Source organism: Papio anubis, chromosome 1 (genome assembly GCF_008728515.1).
Source record: "Papio anubis isolate 15944 chromosome 1, Panubis1.0, whole genome shotgun sequence".
Classification (NCBI taxonomy): Eukaryota; Metazoa; Chordata; class Mammalia; order Primates; family Cercopithecidae; genus Papio; species Papio anubis.
In genome coordinates, this window is record NC_044976.1 from 213,567,611 (window position 1) to 213,592,907 (window position 25,297).

Below are 25,297 nucleotides of genomic sequence, written 5' to 3' on the forward strand. Positions count from 1 at the left end.
CGGTGCCAGACCCTTAATTCTTTATTTATTTTACTCCTCATACTAACCTTTGAAGGCATGCGTAGTATAGGTAAGTAAAGAAAACCTTAGAAATTGTAAGTAATTTGCTCATGTCACCAAGGTCGACTTGACTCATGTTCTCTCCACTCTAACATGTTTTCCACAATTTTTATTATTCCCATAATTAGGACACTCTACTTCTATGATTGGAACAGTCAGCAATGACAACACCTTCCTTTGGCTAGAGCATAATGCTGACTTGTATTAATCTTGAAGTAGGCGCAAAGTTTTATGTTTTCATTTTTATTTTGTTTCACATATATTTCTATTAATATTTATACTATACTTGTACAACAGGTTTGGGGGCCTAAATTCCAGCCTTTTTAGAGATCCTTTCTAAACTTGATGTGATCTCACATTATTCACAATCTCTGTTCAATAATTCTTTTTTTTTTTTTTTGAGACAGAGTCTTGGTCTGTCACCCAGGCTGGAGTGCAGTGGCACGAACTCAGCTCACTGCAACCTCCACCTCCTGGGTTCAACCAATCTTCCCACCTCAGCCTCTTTGGTAGCTGGGATTACAGGTACCTGCCACCATGTCTGGCTAATTTTTGTATTTTCATTAGAAACAGGATCTCACTGTATTGGCCAGCCTGTTCTGGAACTCCTGGCCCCAAGTGATCCACCCACCTCAGCCTCCCAAAGTGCTGGGATTACAGGGTGAGCCACCACGCCCAACCTCAACTTGATCTTTAACTGTCTGTCAAGGGTATGAGTTCAACCATCTCAAATGTGAAGACTGTTCCCCATCTAGGAAAAACTAGAAGCAAAGTGGAAGTTAAGTAGCTCCACTTGTTTCACCCCTAAGAAAGAAGACTGTCCTTCCTTTGTTCATCACCTCCCTCTGTGAACGTGGCCCAGTAAGTCATCCTGCGTCTGAGCCTCCTATGGTTAGTATGCAGAATAATCGCCCACAAAATTCTCAGGTCCTAATCCCTGGAACCTGTAAATGTTGCTTCACATGGAAAAAGGGACTCTGCACGTGTGGTTAAGAATCTTGAGATGGGGAGATTGTCCTGGTGGGGCCTAAATGTAATCACAAGTGTTCTTCTAAGAGGGAGGTAGAGGGAGATTTGATACAGATGGAAGAGGAGGAGGCGAGGTGACCATGGAGGCAGATTGGGACCATGCAGCCGTAAGACAAGTGGTAGCCACTCAAAACCAGAAGAGGCAAAGGACAAGTCCACCCCTGCAGCCTGAGGAGGGAGTGTGGCAGCTGTCGCCACCTTGATTTCAACCCAGTCATACTTATTTTTGGACTTCTGGCCTCCAGAACTCTGAGCAAATAAGTTTCAGTTGTTTTAAGCCACCAGATGGTGGGGGGGGGGAGTTTGTTATAGCAGCCACAGGAAACTAATACACTTCCTGGTGTTATTCTTTGATGTTCCTGAAACTCTTGTAATCTCCTTGGGTTGTATGCTCCTCCTTCCTTTCAATCTATATACATATTATTTATGTTTCCATAAAAGTTTCCTTATAATATCTGAGCTTGCCAGACTGACATCCATACTTGACACTGGTCTTTTGAAATGTTGTCACGTAGAGGTCAGAAAACATAAAATACTGTTTGGACAGATATATAACGATTTTCAAATGTCTTCCTTTTTGGGTTTTCAAATATTGATGATACAAGAATGCTTACCAGCTACCAGTTATTATTTGTTCGGTAAATTAAAATGTTTTGTGCTAGAAGTTCTGCAGATGGCAGTAGACCCAGTGAGCTAATAGCTCAGGGGAAATGCCTTTCTGGGAGGGGAGAGACCCAGGGAGAGCCTCCCTTGCAGCTTAGCACCTTCCCCCCAACATCCCATGTAGCTCTGAGGAATCACACCTAAATCTGCTGTCTTTTATAAAAACTGGACAATCTAATGCCTCTTTTGAATAACCCAGTTGGAATTGGGTAGTTACCCTGAGTGTGTCCCAGAGTAACAGCAACGGAATTCATGTTTACTAATCCATCTTTTCCTGTTCCTGTATTTCTTTTGCCACCTGTCTAATGTTCAAAATAATCAAATCTTAAGAAAAGTGACTGCATTTTAGAAGAGTCTGAAACAGGTCCTGTATAATTTCTGTGTCTGCTCTGCATAAAAAGTATCCTACATTGAAACTATTGAGAAAGGCAGCCACACCAAAGAATCATTTATTGCTCTCAGGCTTACTGAATTTTTGCTCTGGTACCATTAGGGCTGTTATCCATATCTGGGTGTGAGGAAGGGGATTTGGGTGGGAAAGGAGAGGGGAGTCACTGAACGGAAAGTGAGGGAGGAGGAAAGAGATAAAGGACGCTGAGAAGAAAGGCAGCAGGTTTGACCGAGATTCCCAGCTGCCCAGTCTCTGAATATCAGAACTCATTTACATGCTGTTGGGGGAGGGGCAGAGAACAGAACTTTCCAAAGCGTGAAGTTCAAGAGTCCGAATATCTGATTCTACTCATTTTCAAAACTGTGTCACCAAATCCTGTTCAGTTCCTAAAGCCCCACCCTCAGATTCCCATGTGCCTGTCTTCAAACATGGTACGTCTTCTTTCTCCAGTGAGATGAAACTAATGTATTCTGCCACATGCTTCAGAAATACTTAACCTTGTTATTTGATAGCCATGTGTTTTCGTGCGGAGGTAGGAGGAGCTGTTTCGACTCTTTTTCACTGTGAAAGAGATGGACTGTTTGAACCGAGAGGGTGCCCCCGGCAGTTGGGAATGGCAGTTGTAACGTAACAAATGCGCTGTGGCCCAGCAGGACCCAGGGGGTGCTCAGACACCTCCCAGAGACCGTAACCCACTAACAGTGCCAATGCCCGTTTCACTTTTCTGTTTCTGTCCTTCCAGGATTCTTGACCAGTGACATCTAACCTATTCACAGACAATTTTTAAAGCAAAATAATAGTAAAATCATGTGAGTGGTGTTGTTTTTTTTTTTTTTTTTTTTGGCCCGTCTGTTTCTCTTGTGTTCTTTAAGGTCGACATTCTCATTATTGCATCTTGATATCTTATCTGAGGTTTCAGTCTCTGTCCAGCTCTTGCATTCTGTGATGTATATGGATTTCTTTATTAAGCACCCACTGAGTGGAGGGTGAGATATTTAGCCCTGTGGCAAGCACAGCATGGGAACCTTGATCGTAGAGAGAGGGACAAAATGCCCTACCCCTGTGGATGACAAGAACTCTCCCATGGCAACGTATACCCACAGTATACTTGACAGCAGACAAGGATTAGATCAGCGCTGAAACTGCAGATCAAGGGGGCTGTCAACACTGAAGGTCTTCATCAGAGACGCCGTTTAGGAGCAGAATGGGAGGCAAGGGAGCTGCCCTTCTGTGCAGGGCTAGGAAGAGGGAGCGGCAAAGGAGGCATTTGTATCTGGTGCCGAATTTAAAACGGTGCCAAAAAACTCAGGAGTCAAATTAAGCATATTTGAACACAAGAGTTTTGAAAATCACAACTAGTACAAAAAAATCAATAAGGAACAACATGTCAAAATGTTGAAGAACGACAGGGTTGATATTACTGGTTTTTCCCTTTTTTTCTCAGACTCTGTCATGGCTCCACATGGAGCCTGTAAGTGAGGAGGGAGAGGAGATGGAGGAGAGGAGGCTAGTGCATTAGAGATAGTTACCAGGGTACGGATAGAAGAATGAAAAACTCACATAATTCTGTCAGGCAGAGAAGCTTGGCTAGGACAGAGATCCAGGTAAGGGGATGTTAAAAGATAAAAGGTGGGCCGAGCGCAGTGTCTCACGACTGTAATCCCAGCACTTTGGGAGGCCAAGGCGGGTGGATCTTGAGGTCAGGAGTTTGAGACCATCCTGGCCAACATGGTGAAACCCTGTCTCTACTACAAATACAAAAATTAGCTTGGCATGGTGGCGGGCACCTGTAATCCCAGCTACTCAGGAGGCTGAGGCAGGAGAATGGCGTGAATCCAGGAGGCAGAGGTTGCATCGCACCACTGCACTCCAGCCTGGGAGACAGAGCAAGACTCCAACTCAAAAAAAAAAAAAAAGAGAGAAAGAAAGAAAAGAAAAGAAAAGATAAAAGGTGAAATGGAGAAAGAGATGTGGAAGTCATTAAGAGTGAGATGAGCAGTCATAACCTGAGTCTCAACCTATGAGAACTGATAGGCAAGATTTGTCATAGTGAATTACCAAAAACAGTGGGGAGTGTCCCATAAGGACGATTGTAGCAACAGCGTGTAGGAAGGGTTGAAGGGAAGGGAATGGAAAATAAACATTTCCAAAAGAAGTTATAGACAAAAAGAATGTGCAGAACCCAATCATTTCGATATGGTGATAAAGGAGAAAGAAGGAAGCAAAACATATTAGACATCTGCCCACCTTCTGGGTGGAGATGAGTCTCCACTACCCACGAGATCTTTGGCAGTAACCGAAGTGAATGAAGGGCATGGAGTAGCACTGAAGGAAGAGGTGGGAGAGCCATTTGACCCCTGTTGAGGCAAAGAGCTCAAGAGTAGAGGCTTGGAAATAACGGATGAGAGGTCAAGGATTGGTTTCCCACTCAGTAGAGGGTAGCGCTGTTTATGTTTTGGCATAACACGTGTTTGTCATGTGGAACTGTTCCATATATCCCATTTAAAGTTCTTGCTCCTATCCCCTTTCCCCACCTCCTCCACCCGTTAAATGTCAGCAGCTCCCTCCACTCACTGGAACAACTGGAAAAGGCCCCACACATATCTAAACAAGATATGGTTTCCTCCAACCCCGGCCCTTTGAGAACTCCTCTGGGGAGGGAAAGAATCTGCATTCAGGGAAGAATTGTCCAAGAGGCACCAAGATATAATAGTGTTGCAGAAAATCCAAAGGCAAAAAGGTTCCCAGAGGGAGGGTAGTCAGTGGTGTCAAATGAAACAGAAAGATCAATAAGAACACCCTGAAGAAACAGAAGACAATTGGGGAGGTGTTTCTCATAACACCTTTGGTTGTTCCCAAACGCCTACGTGTTGTCCTATGTGGTCAGTGATAGGACAGCTGTATTTTTTCAAGGAAGGCTCAATTTTCATGTTTTTTTGTTATACTCATGTTCACACAGTTACACAATCTGAGGATCTACTCTAGTAAAAATGCCATTATATTTAATCTATGTATTATTTGTGTATATGTTTGTATGTGTGCATGTAATATGGGCTAATTCATGGAAGAGTGTGGTTTGATAAGCGAAAATGTTATCTCATTGTTGTTATGGATCCATTAATGCCATCTGTGAAGCTATCTGTAGGATGATGATATGTAATCCTTTCACTTTTTTCTAAATGTAAAGAATATTTTTGTGGGCGTGTGGAAATAAAAGGGCAACACACTCATTTAGAAATGAATCTGCCCAAATATAAATGGTAATTTTGTAATTAAAATTACAAAATTAAAAATTAATTTTAAAAATTAAAAAAGCCTGATTCTGGCTTCTTCCTTACCAGTCAAGCTCCTCCAAAGATGTTTGAGTGCTTGACCTGCATTTCTTTGTATCTGTAGTTAATCCTTGAACTTGCAGAAAGGTTTTGTTATGGTTTCCTCTTTTAGAGTATTTTCTCTTAGAAGTGAAATGGAGAAGGTAATTTTTATGTATTATTTTTCATTCTGTTTAGTCTAGTCTTGCAGTTGGATACTTAATTTGGCATATGGTCTTTGGAAGGATCGTGGCTGTCCATTTCCACTGAGTTCTGTTGGTTGTACTGAATCAAATTGGATAAAAATTTTGTGAGTTTCCACTTAACGTTCTATGAAAGTTTTTTCTAAATTGTTGGTTTTGGAAGATTGCGTTACTCTAGTTCTAGCTACCATGTTCTCTCCAGATTGCAAAACAGACTATGGAATAACATTTTTAAACATAAAATACAACCCTTAAAGTTTCTTAATTCCTCTTTCTGAATCTCATATTGTCAACAGAGGTCTTTTTTCCCTCTTATAATGTTCAAAATGATCTGCCCTTTTATGAATGCCTTGAGACTATCACACAAAGCTAACGGTGAGGGAGCAGATGCCTCATTCAATTCCAAATAGAAGGAAATCTGTTGTCTCAAATAATCCCTAAATTCAGACACTTTCAGACAGCTATTATCAAGAGACCACATTCTAAGAGCAGATGTGTTATTAAGGCTGAGAAATGTTATGAGGACTTCGTGATCTGACAAATGATTTCAATCTATCCAACATTCCAACATTTCATCTTTTAATAAATTAGAGATTAAAATATCCATTTTGGGGAGGCAATTCGTATAAGGTAGTTGGAAACTGGAGTTGTAACTGATACTTCATTTCCATGCAAAACTGCCTAAATTATACTTACAGGTCCTTTTTATATATAAAGTCTGCTCATTTGACTGAAGCAATTATGATGTATTTTAATCTCTGTATTCAGTCCTATAGCTCCTGCTCACAGACATGAAACACAATTCCTGTTTTTCAGTGAGGAATAAGAAACAAACACAGCCAGGCATTAGTTGCCCCACCTAAATGTGCTCAGTCATTCCTTTATATCCTTCAGTTTACCTTTTCGTGATTATTTAGAGCCTTTTCGGTGAAGCAGTTACTGCAAAATTCTGCTGAGGGCTAACAGTCTCCCTTTCTTGTTGGAGTGTGGTTATCTGCTACTAAACCTCTTTGTGTGTGTGTGTGTGTGTGTGAAAGGTGTAATAGAGCTCTTACATTCTTCGGATAATAGAATCTTCTTCTGGGTTCACGTGAATGTTTTCACCGGCCCTGTTCAGAATCACAAATTGTCCCATTCAATAACAAAGTGTACATTCCTCAGCACTTGCAAACTGCTTATTACCCACGGGCTGTGCTTTGATCTCCTGAGAATACCTGTGGTGCTATAGGATTTTTACATAATCCTATCGTTGTCAAAGAGAATAAAACTTAGATCCAGGTGAACATCAATTACTATCAATAACTCAAAAAGCAACAAAGCCACCCAAATTCTCTTCGGCAGGGTTGTCCCCAGCTGTGCATATATTGGAATTTATATTCTATCTGACCTTATGAAAAGCAGCTAATAAAATGTCCTTGAGCAGTTTTCTTTAATCATCTGGAGTTGATCTTCTGGCTTAACATTGGTAGATGCTTCCTGGGTGTGAAATTTGGGAGCAGAAATAAATCATCTAATAATTTTCCTTATGACTGATGTTTTTTTCATCTTTGACCTTAAGAATCAGAATTTGACAGCTAGATTTCAGGGGAAATGGCACTTATGTTATAATTTTAAAAAATATGTTAAATTGTCAAAATCCTAAATAGGCAAATGTAGCAAAACAAAACAGAATGGAACCTTGTGGTTGGGCTGAGGGGCAGCAGTCCCGGAGTGCACAGCAAACAGCTCACTTGGCTCCCATGAGCATGCTGCTGGCGGGGAGTGGTGTTGTCCTCCCTGATGTGCCCACTCTCCAAACACTTCTGATTGGTTTTAACCTATAACAAATTTAAGCTTTATGAATATCACCATCCCAAACTTGTTCACTTACTGATTCATCCAACAATAATTTAGCTCCTACTGTGTGCAACATGAAATAAACTGAAAAGTCTTCAGAAGGCAGATATTCAAAAAAACTTGCTACAGAGCGCAAACATTGTGTAATTGTGATCTGATTGAAGCAACATTTGGTGTATAAGGAGTTGAAAGAACACTAAAATTGGTGGCAACCTTGCCACTTGCAAGCTTCGTGATTTAAGGCATGTTGCTAAGGCTTTTGTGCATCAGATTTCTCACCCCTTAGCAAGTGGCCATTGCTAAGTAAGTACCTACTATCTATAATCATGTGTTGGGCACTCTGGGGACCTTATTTAATTTCCAGTAGTTATGAGATCAGATGTACGGGTAATTACGATACAAAGAAGAAAAAAGAGAGGAGGTCAGTAAGAGAGGCATAGGTTGCTACTGAAGTCCAGGGAAGCAGGTGTCTATTTGCATTTGGGGATGGATGTTGGGAGGGAAAATAAATTTGATTTGGGTCTTAAAGAGTGGGCAGACATTAGGTGTGGTGGCTCATGCCTGTAATCCCAGTACTTTGGGAGGCTGAAGTGGGAGGATCGCTTGAGCACAGGAGGTCAAGTCTGCAGTGAGCTGTGATTGCACCACTACACTGCAGCCTGGGCAACAGAGCAAGACCCTGTCAAAAAAAAAAAAAAAAAAAAAAGTGTGGGCAACATTTCAATGTAGAGAAATAGGTAAAATTTTACCCCAGGCAGAGGGAGCAAGATGGAAAGCACACAGAGGTGAGATGAAGCACACATTTTTAGGTGAAACTCCAAGCATTTTGGCAGCGTTAAGTTCTAGTTTTTGTTGATTTTTTTTTTTTCTGTTTTGTTATTGTTTGCTTGCTAGTTTATTTTTGTGAGGCATTCTCTTGGTCTTATTTCTAGGCTCAAGGGAATTCATGCAAGCAAAAGTTTCAAAGGTGTGTTAGGCGAGAGGTAGGAAAATAATGGCATAGTGTTCAGGATAAGATGAGGGACACAGGGGCCAAGGGGAGGCATGGACCTCGTTAAGAAAGAAGTTGAGGCCAAGTCAATACAAGTAGATGCAGAGGAGCAGGCAGAGCTCAGGACAGCGGAGGCAGTCCATACCTAACGCACCTGTGTTCTCTATGACAGGTTGGCATCTGTTGAGTCAAAGGAGCCAGGAGATGGAGACTGAGAAGATTTAGAAGCTCTGATGAAGTGGATGGAGAATGGAACCAACTGAGGTTATGTAGAATTGGCTCCTGAGGGCCAGATAACATCAGGAATCACGTGCTGGTGATGGAGGAGCCAGATAGGATGGTAATTTCCTATGAAATCTGAGTGGAAGAAGATCAGGAGAAGGAAACACTAAAGATCGAGACAGAAGGCAGAAACTTGATGGAGCCAGGTCATGGAGTAGGCAGGAGATAGGAGCAAAGGTAAAATACAGTAAGTAGAAAGATGGGGCCCAGTGTGGGGGTGGAGAGAGTTCTTGGGGAACTGGGTGCATATTATTTTCGCTGAATAGGAGAGAGGAAGAATTTTCAGGAAATCATTTCTCTCTGGGGGTTAATGTATTGGGAATTTAATTGTGCCTGGCCCAATTTAAAATGCTGAATAAGTACATTTTCAAGGACATTCTATATTGAACATTAAAACTCAATAGAAAAGAGGTATGCAAATAAACCATTGTGTTCCATTATGTAAATACATCTTTAATGTAGCCAGCACTTGGAAAATAGTCTAACTCAAGGAAGATAAATAGATTTAAACTAATAAACCAACTCCTGCTTGGTGGTGGCTCCTTGGAGTACTGTACTGAAAATTTGGAGGATCAACAGGAAACGGTGTTGTGGTCAACTTGTGACAGCTGATAAGGCTGCAGAAGAGGAGAGTGGGGTATGTTTACCACATATTTACCATTCACGAAGGTAGACAGAATATACAAGTTAGTTTATCTATCAATTAAATACAATAGTTAACTATATCCTTACAAATTGCAAGTATTTTTTACTTGCAAAGTCCTTTGATCTCTTGCTTAGATGACACATCCATTACAAATTATAAAAATGTGAGCAATATATTTCGTCAAATGAGTGTTTATCTTTTACCTGAGCTAAATTACTATCAGGAGAAATGTTTGGTTAAAGTGAAGTATGTCCATGGAAACACGATTCTAAAATCTTCCAACTGCTGAAAGTTTCAAAGACCCTTGTACTTTACAGGCTGACAAAAATAAAAAGATATGCCATGGTCATTTTATAATTTCAGGGAAAAGAAGAGAATTCATTGTTTGCTGAGACCTGATTTAGGTCCTTCACATGTGTTCTCATGGAGTCCTCAGGGTGACTCTGTGAGATGGAAACTGAACGAAGCTGAAGGAGGTGGAAATTCGTTCCAGGGAAACAGCTCTCCCATGACAAAGGCGGAAGGCAAACCTCGGTCTCGCTGACTTCAAGTCTGTGTTCTTTCCATCACTAGTGAAGAAGAGACACGTGAATGACTGAAACAAAAAATAAACATTAAAACGCTATCAATCTTGCACACAATGGAGGGGAGAAATTATGATCACTGCAATGCTGGGAATGTACATCTTAACAAATTGCTCCTAATTTCTTATCAGTAGATTTTAAAAATGCATCTATCTAGGTTTGCTTTAAAAATAGATCAGTTAGAAGGCAAAATTGTATGAGTGGATATTATTAGTGATACTGAACTTCCATGTATGTGAACCAGCATTGAGTGGCACTTTGATAACGCTCATCCAATCCTACTTAGCGCCCTTCTCTCTTTTGCTGTCAAAGCTTAGGTATGGGTTCATGCTTTGTCTCATAACCTCTTGGTTAAAACGTAACATCTGGGCCTGGTGTGGTGGCTCACGCCTGTAATCCCAGCACTTTGGGAGGCTGAGGTGGGCGGATCACAAGGTCAGGAGATCGAGACCATACTGGCCAACATGGTGAAACCCTGTCTCTACTAAAAATCCAAAAATTAGCCGGGCGTGGTGGCAGGCACCTGTAGTCCCAGCTACTCAGGAGGTTGAGGCAGGAGAATTGCTTGAACCCGGGGGGCGGAGGTTGCAGTGAGCTGAGATCACAGCACTGCACTTCAGCCTGGCAACAGAGCGAGATTCAGTCAAAAAAAAAAAAAGTGACATTGGTACAGGAAAGGTGGGGCCACATAGCCAGTTCGACACTAATGCAGGTATGGATGAAGTAAGGAAAAAGAAAGAAGGAAAGTTGGTCGTCTGAAAGTCCAAAGGCAATGCCAGCTTGTATTCTGGAGAGGGTGCTTCTGGGGTTCAAATATAAATAGTTTTTCTAACTCAAAAACAAATCTAACATATTAAGTGTTTCATTGAAGTCCCCAATTATGTCTAGAGTTTTGCTGAGTTTCTTTTAAAATGTATCTTGAAAAGCTGGTGGTCCAAATTTTTCCCTAGACTTACACATGATGAGAATCTGTCTCTTTATATTTAGCTGCAGGGCACCTAACAAGTTCTTAGGCGAAACACATTATTTTGCTAGTACAAGAAGAATAAATACTGTATTTGGAAAGTTCCAGTGTTCTTTAAAATATCGCTGTTTCCATAGCAATAACATAATGTACTAAAGAGTAGAATGGTGTTTCTTTAGAAACCACGTGTATGGATGCATGTTCCCACGAAGGGCTTTGAAGCATCTCACCTGCTTGTGGTCCCAAAATGGAACAACAATAGTAATCGAATCAATCATCATCTTATGAAATGAAACTTGGCCAGTTTTCTACTGCCTAACACGGTCAGCCTTCTGCTTTTGGTCATCTGTGTAGTGTCTTTTTAGGCTCTGTGCTCTTAGATGGGGGAGAATAGATCTATGTTCATTCATTAGTTCATTTGGTCAACTGATATGTATTGAGCACCTATTATATGCCAGGCACAGTTCTAGGCACTGAGGACTCAGTGACATTATGGAGTTTACATTCTAATGGGGAAAACAAGAAAATTCTTTTTTAACAACAAGGAATGTCACATCGTGTGCATATAGAAGTGCTCCTTGGTGATGTCAGTGACATTTTCAATACTTCGCAAGAACGCATGTGGCAATAACATACGAAAGATGCCGGGAATAATGGAAAAGGAGAGTGCTAGGAATGATGATAACTGATAAGTTGATTCCCGGGGTGCTCTGCCAGAGATTCTGACCTAGGATGAACCTCACTACATTAAGGATAGCAAAGGGTGTCTTGGGGGTTTGGGCAATTAAGGTATTACAAATAATACAAAGGAATGAGTTCCGTGTGGGTGAGCGCTCTTCTGGAAAATGGGGTATATCTCTTAGGATGTAACTTTGATCCTGAAAACTCATATTAAGTTGGAAAGATTCTTTGAATGTTTACCCCCTCTGTTGACTTGGAGTTGAGTGCCTTAGCCTTCCCTGTAATCCTCCAAATTTGTTTTGTGTGCTGACTTTGCCCTGACGAGCCCCACCTTCCTCTGTATCCCCAGCTCCGACTCCCAAAAGCCTTTCTGTGGGGAGTGAATAGGTGGCAAGGATGTCACTGAAAAGGTCGCTTCTCTGGTTAACTACCGGCCGTCTAGCATCTGGCAAGGGGGTTGCAGGTCACAAATGTCTGCATGCTGGCACCATCACTATTCCGAGAGAGAACAGTAGAAGGAACAGTGTGCCCACCCCCTCCCAGAGGCCACACATCTTTGTCTCCTACACAAGACTTCATTTGTGCTTTCAGTTGCAAAACCTTGAAATATTTAGTCTTAAGAAACTCACATCTATTCGCTATATGCAGGCTCCTTTTGTGTGGCAGCCTCGCTAGTGCCCTGATCATAAGTAAGCAGCCACCTCTTGACCCTCCCAGACTCTGAAAGATTTGACTCACTGTCCACATGGCTCCAAAAAGCTCCTGGTTTGCAGACACTTCTCAAACCACGCTGGGAACCGAAAGAGGTTCATGGGCCAGATGCAGGGTCACCGAGTCAGAGAGGTTCTCAGGGCACCCATCCTTTCCTCAGAATCAGACAAGTCAACCAGCTACCCCAGCAGCCTTCCTAGACTCTCAGTGAGGAGCAAGGTCACAAAAAAAGAAAAAATGCCGAAAGGTAAGAGCGGATTTTCAAGGCAGGAACTTCAAAGTCTTGCTTTTGCCCCCAGCAGAGCCAGAGGTCTCAGAGTGAAGGGAAAGTCTCACTCTGTCAAGGTGAATTTTGGGTTGCCAACCACCCAGTTCTTTTAACCACTGTGATTCTACCCAGATGTTCTTTCTTAAATGCAAAGGCATCATTTTCTTGCCAAGAAACGGAATGATTGATCAAGCCTCCTTTAAATCATTTCATCTTATCCATTCCCATCTGAAGGAGCAGATATTGCATTAATATTAATATTCGTATTGTGTCCCTTGAGGGAGAAATGCCCCCTTAACCCCCCGCCCAATTACTGCCATCACTACAGGGATATGAAGTTAGAGGAGGAAGCTACCAATGTAGGGGCTGCAGTTGTTTTATTAGCAACAGCTGGTGGCAGTCCCCTGCCTGCACCCCTCCTTCTTTTTAAAAATGCTATGCTTGTCAGATCCAGCTTCTTGAGACTGGATGGCAAAGGGTAAGACAGGAACACGGCATATTTCAGCTTTTGCATGCAGAAAAAGGGATTATGCTAAAGAGGGTGCAGGCAACATTCAACGCTGATTAAAAAACTTTACAAAAGATTATTTGCTCTCAATATTATGTAGGTAACATTTGAGCAATTACACAAACATATAGAGTAATTGAAACCACCTGTAGGATTTGAAAAAATATTCTGTCTTCCCTTCTCATTTGTCCAAGATGCTTTAATAGGAAGCAAAATGTGGGCAGCACATGTCTTAGATTTATCCTTATTGTAACTTTGCGTATGTTTACGATCAAGGGTGGAGTTTGCAACACCAGGGCTCCTTCTGTGTTGGAAAGGGTTGACCATCAAAAGGAAATCTGTGCCATTTACCCAGTGGAGAAATAAATCTTCCTTTACTCACTTTTGCCCTGGCTCCTGTGTAAGAAGTCCAAATGAACCCTGTTTCATCTTATTTCATCTTTGGAATTCCAGGTAACACTTTTAGGTGTACTAAATTCACATGTGGAATGTAGATTTGAGAGAAACTTTTGGCCAGTTAGATAGCTTTATAATTGCAGCTATTTCATTTTTATTTATTTTTTCTAATCTGATCAAAATTGGGTGAATTTCATGTATGTATGAAATCACTGAGCCCATACCATACGGTCAGAGTGATGCAACCATCCTGGTTTCATAAAATACCACTTATATACCTCGTAAATAAGAAAACATGAATTTCAGTAGGAAAACATAAGTATTAGTAGGAAAAAGGCATAGTTAAGAAATGTATTGCTTGCTTAGGTCTATAAACAATGACTGTTGGGAAGAACATGGTTAACGTAATCCAATGGTTAATGTAATCCAAAATGTAGATCCATTATATGCCTGCCTCTTGGGGAGAGAGACAAGAATAATGTCAAATGGAAAGAAATCTTGGCTGTCCTCCTTATTTCTTTCATGTGTAACAAATTTAAGATGTTCATTTCTTCCTTATGGCTCAAATACTATTAATTTTTATAGTTAAAAATTAATTCTAATAATTCTTAAGTTTTGAATTCTAATAACTCCTAAATATAACAGCAACACTTACAGGACTAATGCTTGATAACTCCATGGAACCTTAAAAACAGTAGCAACAATAGCACTGGGAGATGCAAGCTCCCTCTCTAGATAGGGCTGCTTCATGGACTGTGTGTTCCCTGATCTTTGTATGCTCAGATCATCAGGAAGTTTGTTGCGAAGAAAGCACAGACCCCTGCTGTTGGCTGCCATGATCTGTCTGTGTGATACTTTAGTGGATGCAGACCTGGGGGGATTCATTTGCTTCTTTTTTATTCTTCCACTCTTTAAAAAATGTATTTATTTTACTTAAATAGACATAAAATTATATGTATTTATTACATACAACATGACGTTTTGAAGTATGTATACATGGTGGGATAGCTAAATACAGCTAACTAACAAATGCATTACCTCACGTAGGTATTTTTGTGTGAGAACACTATTCACTCTCTTAGTTTTCAAGAAAGCAATATATCATCAATAACTACAGTCACCATGCTGTACAATAGATCTCTTGCACTTGTTCCTCCTGTCTAACTGTAAGTATGCATGCCTTAATCCACATCTCTACCTGCCTTCTTCCCCTCAACTACCCAAGTCTCTAGTAACCACCATTCTACTCTCTACTGAGATCAACATTTTTAGATTCCATATAAGAGTGAGGTCATACAGTATTTGTCTTATTCGTCTTTCTGTGCCTAGCTTATTTTACTTAACATATCTTCTAGATTCATCCATGTTGTCACAAGTGACAGGATTTCATTCTTTTTTTTATGACTGAAGAGTATTCCATTATGTATAGATACCACATTGTCTTTATCCATTCATCCATTGATGGACACTTAGGTTGATTCCATATATTGGCTATTGTGAATAGTGCTGCATGGAAGTGCAGATATCTCTTCAACATACTGATTTCATTTCCTTTGGATAGATAACCTGTAGTGGGATTGCTGGATCATATGGTAATTCTATTTTCAATGTTTTCAGGCACCTCTATACTGTTTTCCATAATGGCTGTACTGATTTATATTCCCACTAACAGTATATGAGTGTTCCGTCTTCTCCGCATCCTCATCAACACTTGTTATCTTTTGTCTTTTGTATAATAGACATCATAACAAGACTGAATTGATATCACGTTGTTGTTTTAATTTGCATTCCCTGATGATTAGTAATATTGAGTATTCTTTTCACATACTTGTTAGCTATTTGTATGTGTTCTTTTAAGAAATGTGTATTCAGGTCTTTTGTCCATTTTTAAGATCAGGTTATTTGTTTTCTTGCTATTTCATTGTTTGAGTTTCTTATATATTTTGATTATTAATCCCTTATCAGATGTATAGTTTGAAAATATTTTCTCCCATTCTGTAGGTTATCTCTTCACTCTGTTGTTTTCTTTGTTGTGCAGAAGCTTTTTAGTTTGATGTCATCCCATTTGTCTATGTTTGTTTTTGCTGCCTGTGATTTTGAGGTCATATCCAAAAAGTCATTGCCCAGACCAATGTCTTGGAGCTTTTTCTCTATGTTTTCTTCCAGCAGTTTCATCATTTCCAGTCTTACACTTAAGACTTTAATCTATTTCGAGTTTATTTATGTATATAGTGAGAAATGTGTATAGTTTCATTCTTCTGCATGTGGATATCCAGTTTTTCCGACACTGTTTATTGAAAGTCTGTTCTTTCCTCCATCGTGTGTTCTTGGCACCTTTGTCAAAATAAGTTGGCTATAAATGCATGGATTTATTTCTGGGCCCTCTATTCTATTCCATAGGTTGATGTACCTGTTTTCATGTTAGTACCATATTGTTTTGTTTTGGTTTTCTTTTTCTTGTTCCTCCATAAAAACAAATGACAGTACCATATTGTTTTAGTTTTTATACTTTTGTAGTATATTTTTAAGTCAGGTAGTGCGATACCTCTAGCTTTGTTCTTTTTGCTTAAAATCGCTTTGTCCATTAGGGGTCTTTTGTGAATGCATAGGAATTTTAGGATTGTTTTTTATACTTCTGTGAAGAATTTCATTGGCATTTGTATTAATCTGTGTTGCATTGTTATAAAGGAATACCTTAGGCTGGGTACTTTATAAAGAAAAGAGATTTAATTAGCTTACGATTCTGCAGGCTGTGCAGGAAGCATGACACTGGCGTCTGCTTGGTTTCTGGTGGAGGCTTCAGAAAGCTTTTGCTCATGATGGAAGGCAAAAGGGGAATACGCAAGTCACATGGCGAGAGAAAGAACAGGAGAGATGTCAGGCTCTTTTAAACTACCAGCTCTCATGTGAACTAGTAGAGAGAACTCACTCATTACCATGGGGAGGGTAGCTAGCCATTTATGAGGGATTTGGCCCCATGACCCAAACACTCCCCCACTAGACCCCACCTCCAACATTGGGGATCACATTGCAACATGAGATTTGGAGGGAACAAACAAGCGGACTATATCAGTATTTTAATAGAAATTGCATTGAATTTGTAGATTACTTTGGGTAGTATGGACATTTTAACAACATTTACTCTTCCAGTCCATGAACATGAGGTATCTTTTCATTTATCTGAGTCCTGTGCAATTTCTTTCATCAATGTTTTGTAGTTTTTAGTATAGGTGCCTTTCGCCTCGTTTGTTAAATTTATTCCTAAGTAATTTTTTTGTAGTTACTGTAAATAGGATTAATTTCTTGATTTTTCATGGGCTTCTTATAACTTAGAAACACAATTTTTCAGGAGGGAGAATGCACCATATCCTAAAAATGTTATTTTTAGACACCCTAAAAATTACTGTGGTAGGCAGAATGATGCTTCACCCCCAAACAAAGTCTCTGAACTGGTCAATATATTACTTTACACAACAAAAGGGACTTTGCAGATGTTATTAAATTAAGGGCCTGGAGATGGGGAATGATCCTGGATTATGCAGGTGACCCAATGTAATCACAAAAGTTCTTGAAAGTGGCAGAGGGAGGCAGAAGAAGAGCCTGGAGGAGGTGTGATTACAGAGCAAGGGTCAGAGTGATGTGGTATAAGAACTCAACTTACAGTTGTTGGCTTTGAAAGGAATCATGAGTCAAGGAATGCAGGCATCCTCTAGAAAGTGGAGAAGGCTGGGAAATGGACTGTCCACCAAAGCCTCCAGAAAGAATCAGAGCCTTTTGGGAACCATGGTTTTATTTATTTTAAATTTTAAATTTGTTTATATTTTTGAGATAGGTTCTCATTCTGTCACCTAGGCTGAAATGCAGTGACGCAATCATGGCTTACTGTAGCCTTGATCTCCTGGGCTCAAGTGATCCTCCCACCTCAGCTTCCTGAGTAGCTGGGACCACAGGTATGCACCACCATGCCCGGCTAGTTTATTTTTTAATTTTTTTATTTTGAGATGGGCTCTCACTATGTTGCCCATGCTGGTCTCAAACTCCTGGGCTCCATGATTTTAGCCCAGTGAGACCTGTGCCAGACTTCGGTACTGCAGAACAGTAAGACAATACATGTGTGTTGTTTTAAGCCACTGAGCTTATGGTAATTTGTTACAGCGGCAACAGGAGACTAATCTACTTGATATACATGTTACTTTTTGTTTCTGAGGATTCTGTTTGGAATTACGACTCTGACTGCCTCTGGAACGTGTTGCATCAGGAAAACTCACCAAGACTCAAACCAAGACAGAGAAGAAAATGAATATGGAAAGATGAGGATGTGGCCTAAATGAGGAAGTGCAACAAAACTATTTATCATTTCAGTTATAGTTTCTGACAGTCCCTTAGAGGAAGCTGTGATTTTAGTTTCAAGAAATGGTACACCTTCTGTTGACATTACTGACATTTGGTTTTATTTAGAATTTAAAGAGTATGACAATATGCTTTCATGTTAATGATTTAGCAGACAGTAATACAAAAATCTGAATTTTAATGCCTTCATTTTTGGCTAATATGTTTATCTCATAGCAAACTAAATAGACAACAGCAAAATCAATATCTTTAATGTTATTCAGGGGCCATCTTTTGAATCTGTGGGAGAAGTCTTGATCAAACAGTTCCTTCTTGTTTCATTCTCTTTCATCAGCGAAGTGAGAGGTGGAAAAGATCTACTAGATCATAAATTAATGATCCTGTGTTAATGCAGATGTCCCTGCTAATTAATGAAAGCAAAATGCAAAGCTTGAATATATTGAAATGTCTTGCAGTCTAGGAAAAAGATTAAAAATTGTTTACCTCATACCTAGCCAAAATTTGTTTGCATTTTACACAAAAAGTAGACATAAAGCCCTGACTCGAAATCTTAATCTCAGTGATTCTTTTTAAACAGATTTCTTCTCTAACTGGGGGTCAGGCAGAATTGGGCAACCTCAGAGCAGACAGAGGGAACTCCCATGATACTGTGTCACTAGGCGGAGTGGTTGCACCTCAGCTACTTCGTGGTTTTCCCCAATCCCTTTGCTGGGTACACTGATTTCCTGCGAGTGGGTGCCAGATATGCCACTGGGAGCTATAGGGCTCAGAAAAGATGCATTGACTGAATGAGGGGGGAGGTGTAACTTTACAAAATAGTATACTTAGAAATGGACACTAATAACAATCAACATAAATGAATATAGAACCCAAATGTCTTTGATGACCTATCCAGAAATGACACATCATCATTTCTATAGTATCCTATTGGTTCCACTGATCGCCACTACTTATTGTAGGCATGGACTACACAGGGATCTGAATACAAAGAGGTGAGAATGACAGAGAACCATTTTAGAGGTTGACTACCACAGATGGGTTATTTTCCTTCAAAGACATTGATAAGGTTTAGCTACAGAACCCTTGAGTCTTCAAGCTACAGAACACTTCCTTTAGAACTAGAACATTTACATAACTGTCTGCTCACGTTGTCTTCTTCCAGAGTGATGACACCCATGATCATGACGTAGGGTCTTGAATGGAAAGATCGATATCAATGTTATGGAAAGAATTATCCACTAAGTAACTCAAGCCCGTGAATAATCTCTTCTGTGTTCTAGGAAAGAACCTTTGTTTTTTCTTAAGGCAAACAAGCAAACAACAACAAAACAGCTCATGCTTGAGGTTAAACCAAATACTTCAAGACTTGCCGTTTGGAAAGTCGCTGAACTTATGTGGATTAAGGAAGAATGTCATAGTCTCTTTTACATCCTTGACAAAAGTCTTTTAAATAGCTAATGGGTAAGTCAAGGCTCTGACACTGCTGAAATTATCAGATGTGAAGCAGTGGTGGACACAATTTGAAAATCATCAGTCAAGTCTTAGAGGTGAGCACATGCCAATGTCAAAAGCAATGAGACACGATGGGATGTGGTGTTTCTTTATGTACCGCAGAAGTAAAACCAGGTGCACTGATGCTAAGCATAGCATGCGCTTCATAAACTCAACAAGTAATCAAGATTTTGTGTCCAAGTCAGGCTTGTGTTTGGCAACAAAACTCTTTTATAGTTTTGGAGATGTCAATGGCCTTTGAGGTTTCCAGAAAAGACTGACAGCATAGGAATTCTCTGATAGCATCAGTGTGCACCTAATGGACAGAAACCAAAAGGTAGATGTGTTGAAAGACTTCAGCAACTATCTTCAAGGGAAATGGCTTATTAGCCAATTCTTCTATGACCTTCATCAAATAATAGAAAGAAATGCTGGAGATTCTGAAGTAGATGACTTTATTTGACAGGAATACTGTTTTAATATTCCTTCTCTGATCCAAACTACATCTCTTTTGACTACTTTCCAGGACAAAGTTTCCACAGTTGTGTGTGAATTCTTTTCCTTAGGAATATTATAAGCATCTTTGAGAAATGTATGAAAACAAAGTTTTGTGTTGAAGCGAAACTGCATCATGGTAAGGTTCCAGCCAAAAATAACTACCTTGCCTGATGTTGTTGAGAGGCTGGACAGTTTTGCTGGATTTGTGCTTTCACCAGGAGGATCCGGGCCACACACGAACACTGTGACTTTTGTATCTCATGATGTTCAATAGTGAAAGTAGAAATAAAGACACGGAAGACTTATCATTTGTTTCTTTTCCATGACATTTCCCCCAAATGAACTTGGGCCTATGTGAAAAGGTGTCAGGGTATACTTCCTTTCATTGTGATCTGTAGGACACTAATCTCAGCGCCATATTGTGGTAATAATAATTACTTTTGCCTTACTTGACCATGTACAATGGAATCCCTTGTACCCATTTGAAGCAAAATATCTTAATAACATGATTGATATTAAACACTATTCTTTTCAGAGTCTTGCTCTTTCGCCCAGGCTGGAATACAGTGTTGCAATCACAGCTCACAACTCACTTGGGCTCAACCGATCCTCCCACCCCAACCTCCTGAGTAGCTGAGACCACAGGCACACAGTATCACACCTGGCTAATTTTTTAAAAATTTTGTAGAGATGGGGTCTCCCTATGTTGCCAGGGTGCTCTCAAGCTCCTGGACTCAAGTGATCCTTGGCCTCCCAAACTGCTGGGATTATAGGCATGAACCACTGCACTCAGCCATCAAACACTATTTTTAATGAGAGCAATGATCAAAGTAACGGAAAGGCAAATCAAAGAAAAATAATGTTCTCCCAAGGCTCACCCATGAATTTCCTAGGAAACCTTGCCCCATTCATTTAGTTTTTTGTCTTTTCCTCACAAGGTTAAATTTCTTGTGGGCCTTAATCTCTTTGTCCCTACAAGATTTAGTTGTTTCTTACTCTAGAAACACCAGCACTCCAGCAGCCACTTGGAATCACTCACCCCATTCCCCAAAGAGTTACTACTCTGACTTCTAATAGCATAGATTAGTTTTGACTATTTTGTACTTTACGTAAATGAAATGATACCGTTTTTACCTTTTGGCACTTCTAATATTCTGCCTGGATGGTGATATTTTACAAATGTTGTGTGTGTTTTCAGTGATGAGAATGCAAGCTCCTTTATGTAACTTCTTGGTAGAAAAAAGCAGAATCTGTAACAGTGCCTTCAACAGAATGCATTAAACTGAATGCTTCTAAACCTATTCAATTCAGCCAAGCTGGTGGAGATGCAGACTTGAGACCTTACCATGAACTCGTTGGAGGATGGGGATCTAGTTTCTATTCTAGTCATCTTTCCTAGACACCATTCTGTGTGTGTGTGTGTGTGTGTGTGTGTTCACATGTGTGCATAGAATTATTCTGTGTCAATTCATCACTGCCTAATTTAACCAACATTTCTGAAATTATGCATGATAATAAAAAATAAGGTGGTTTTTTCCCCCTGCCTAATAGTATTAATGGAGGATTCATCAGACTGGAGCTGACTTTTGGGATTTATCTGAAACACTATTCTTAGCCTCGTAGCTTCCTTCTGGTGACTTTATTAATTGGTCAGACAAGAGAGTCACAGGGCCCCACTAGGGATGATGGGACCAGTGGGTTGTTTTCCTCTCCAATCTAGGAAACACTCAGCTGCTATGACACTGTGAAAGACCCTTACACCCATTTCCTATGCTGCTTTTCCTTTTTGTTTGTTTGTCTGACATATTACCACCATTAATGCTTGCCAGAAGCTAGGCAAATCTTTTGTCAAAAACCAACGTGCAACTCTACAGAGAATATTTTTCTGTATCACTTACTTTCATTTTGAGCCTTTTTAGAAGGCTTTTCAATTCTCAGTATTCTGGTAGGCATTGACTTCTGCTATGCACTCAGGACCATAGCAAATGGGTTGTTCTGAGGGATAAGGAAAGAAGCCCTTGAAATGTAGCTTCTTAATGGAGCCATTCTGGGAAGGATTGACCCAGCAAACAGCTCTGATGTATTCACTGCGGATGTTCATCTCTAAACAGCCACAGACAAATCCTGCAGAGTCATGGTAGCGCAAGCTGCTTCAAGTACATCGAGGGAGTGGGAAGACAGTGGCTGAATAATACGGGAGCTCCAGCTGAGAGATGTCTGTGGCACAGCTCTAGATTGTGGTGGGCAGAGCTTCAGATCTGTTGAGTTTGAGAGTCATAGCCAAGATTTCCTGCTCACTGCTTCTATTGTTATTCCCATTGTTAGTTGCTGGCATCTCATGTACTAGATCATTAATCCATCCGCTGGCTCCCTATTGCTAATCCCTTATAGGCAAGACGTTGAGACTGTCCCTTCAAGATTCACAGGGTCATTTCTGGCCGTCTCCTCCACTTTTTCTACACACTGATACTCTTTCCTATTATTCATAAAGCGATAGATCATAAACATGCCGTTAAGCAAGAATGCTAATCAACCAAGCAGCACTGCCGGTGAGTTGGTTCATATTTTGTTCCTTCCATTTGGTTGCAGCTGCGCTCTTCCTGTTTTACCAACTGGGTGAATGGGAGGGGTGTGAGGCATGGTGAGCCCAGCGACGGATACAGAAACACCTTGTCTCCTCATTTGCTTTTGCTGTGAAGGTGACCATCGGGGGGCTGGGTACAGTGACAAAGAGTGGCCTGTCCATCTCCCTTAGTTATCACAGCAGCGACTAACAGGGTCTCCATTTGGACCCAAGGGCTTTCTACAGTTTAAACCAAGACAATAGGAAAGAATGTTTTCTTGACCCTTTGCAGGAAATCCTGCCCGACACACGAAAGAATGCAGCACTTCCCGGAGCGTGGGCTGCTCGGGTCTGGCTCTCTAGGATGGACTTGAGTAAACCTGGTAAAAGATGCTTATGCTGTTATAGAATGAGAAAACTCAGCAACATCATCCATGCCCAGAGGTGCTAACGTTCAGCAAAGCCCCGCCATGAGTTAGTTGGAACATACAAAAAATGGTATGTATGATTCAAAATAGACCAAAGGAGAGATACACATCTGACCTTGACTTTGCCCATTTTCTCTGCTTCGTTTTCAGCATCTTACAAAAATACCTCCCCACCAAGAAAAACAGAAGATACTAGTTGGGAAGAAAGGAAAGTGAGATCTGTCTCATGACATTAGAAACAGATGATTGCTCAATATCTTTATTCTGAAAGCCATGGCTTCTAAATTGTTTTAAAAACTGTAAGCTACAATTGTTTTTCCTGGGCCCTGCTGGAAGTCACAGGGTAAATAAGGCACAGCCGTCCTTCCCTTTGCTGGTGGCCCTCTCGGATGGTGACATGTCGTAGCAGCAGTGGTGCCTCTGAACAAAAATAATGAGAGAAACATCTGTCTCCTGCTACGCTCTTTTCCAGGCAAATGGCACTTAAGATTCTTATTTTAGACTTGTAAGTGCTCCCACAAAAAAGCAGCTTCGGTGTTAACCACATCTCCTTCTTTCTTTGAATCTGTGGATCACTTTTTCCTTTGCTTGTATTTTAAGACAGTTTAAAAACAAAGATGACAACAGGATGCGTGCATGTCTCTGATACTGTGGGATTAAGAAAAAAAGAGGTGAAGAATACAGTAGAATGGTGTTATGTGAGTGCAGATAATTCTTCCGTCCTTGTTAAAAGAAATTGGGAGAGGCAATGTTTTGGAAGTGTTTATACCTAATATATTGTAGAGGTTTGAAAATTACCAAGTGAACCAGATCACGAATGAAATGGTGTTGAGAGCGGTGCTCTCTTGTAGTCACAGGGATCATAGTCCAAATATTGAAGAGGACCTACCCTTGTCTGTTTCTCTCTCTCTCTCTCTCTCTTTCTCTCGCTCTCCTGCTCTTTCTCTGTCTTCTCACACATACACACCCTGGCCCATACACAACTACGACTCACTTTCATCAGGAATTCAGATAATGTCCCTGAGATTAAAGAACGACTTGTGAACTGGCATCTCTGAAGCAGCAAGCTGGAAACACAGGCTTCGTGCTTTCCCACTGGGATATTTAGAAGAGCATATGCATAAAGTGATACCATTTTTTGTTTATTTTGGCTTGCATACAACTAAGACATTTTAGAGCTGGAAGGAACTTCAAAAACGAAGCAGTTCAACCCCTCGGTTTTTCTGATGAGGGAACCAAGGCTCCGCAAAATGCCTCCGTGTGGCCGAGGTGGCAGCGGGGCACTGGATTCTCACGTCTGGCCTCTCCAGCCCTCTCTTCCCAAGGTCTCTCCGCTCTCTCTGGCTTTTCTTCTCCACCTCCTCAGGCATTTCAGATCGACTTCCTCCTCCAAGTCACTCACGACCTCTTCCCAAAGCATTCTGCTGCTGTTATTTGGAAAATAACGAACACAGAAACGATGTGTTTCTGCGGATATTTTAGTGCTCACAGACTTGCAGCATCTGACCAGCCTGAACATAGCACTGCGTGCACGCACACCGTAGAGTGGACAGGGCACCGGTATCAGTCACCTCAGCATGACCTCTTTCGCTACCCTTCTTTATTATTTGTAAGCAAATATGTTTCTAAAATTTAGTCATGACTTTTAGAATTTTGGATAACCATTTAACGAGATTTAAGATTGCCTAAAAGGAAGATAGAAGAATAAACCTGTATAAGTTCAAGTTTATTCTGAAAAAGTTTTTGGTTAATATTACAAGTTGATGTTCCATTCATCCATCCACCCATTTATCCACCCAGCTATCCTCCATCATCCATCCACCTACCCCACCCACCCATCCATTCATCCTTCCATCCATCCATTTATCCACCCATCCATCTTCCATCGTCCGTCCACTTACGCCATCCATCCACCCATCTATCCATCCAACAAAAGTTTTATTCAACCAACATCTCATTCAGAAACATTTTCTGCATGCATCGTAAGTGCCAGTTACTGTGTGCACTATAAGTTACAGAAACACAATCTAGTGGGGAGATAGAAAAGTGTGAATATTGAGGCCGGGCGCAGTGGTTCATGACTATAATCCCAGTACTTTGGGACACTGAGGTGGGTAGATCACCTGAGGTCAGGAGTTCGAGACAAGCCTGGACAACATGGCAAAACCCATCTCTATTAAAAATACAAAAATTAGCCGGGCCTGGTGGTGCATACTTGTAATCCCAGCTACTCAGTGGGGCTAAGGCCAGAGAATTGCTTGAACCCAGGAGGCGGAGGTTACAGTGAGCCAAGATCACACCACTGTACTCCAGCCTGGGAAACAGAGAGAGACTCCATCTCAAAAAAAAAAAAAAAGAAGTAAAGAAAAGTATGAGTAATGATTATACAATGGGATGGTTGATATGTAGTATACACATAGATACAACATAATGTACTGTTGAT

The 25,297-nt window shown here is 40.7% G+C and overlaps 1 long non-coding RNA gene across 3 annotated transcripts; it reads left to right on the plus strand.

Moving 5' to 3' along the window:
* Positions 1-648: 648 nt before the first annotated feature.
* LOC103880385 lies at positions 649-24,061 on the plus strand. Of its 3 annotated transcripts, none has more exons than XR_641371.3 (4): positions 649-2,574; positions 8,657-8,953; positions 22,719-22,924; positions 23,005-24,061. It is a non-coding gene; the product is annotated as an uncharacterized LOC103880385 (long non-coding RNA). The 3 variants fall into 3 exon arrangements; XR_641372.3 differs by having other exon boundaries at positions 8,657-8,943; XR_641373.3 differs by lacking the exon at positions 649-2,574 and adding an exon at positions 5,586-5,764.
* The last annotated feature ends 1,236 nt before the right edge of the window (positions 24,062-25,297 follow it).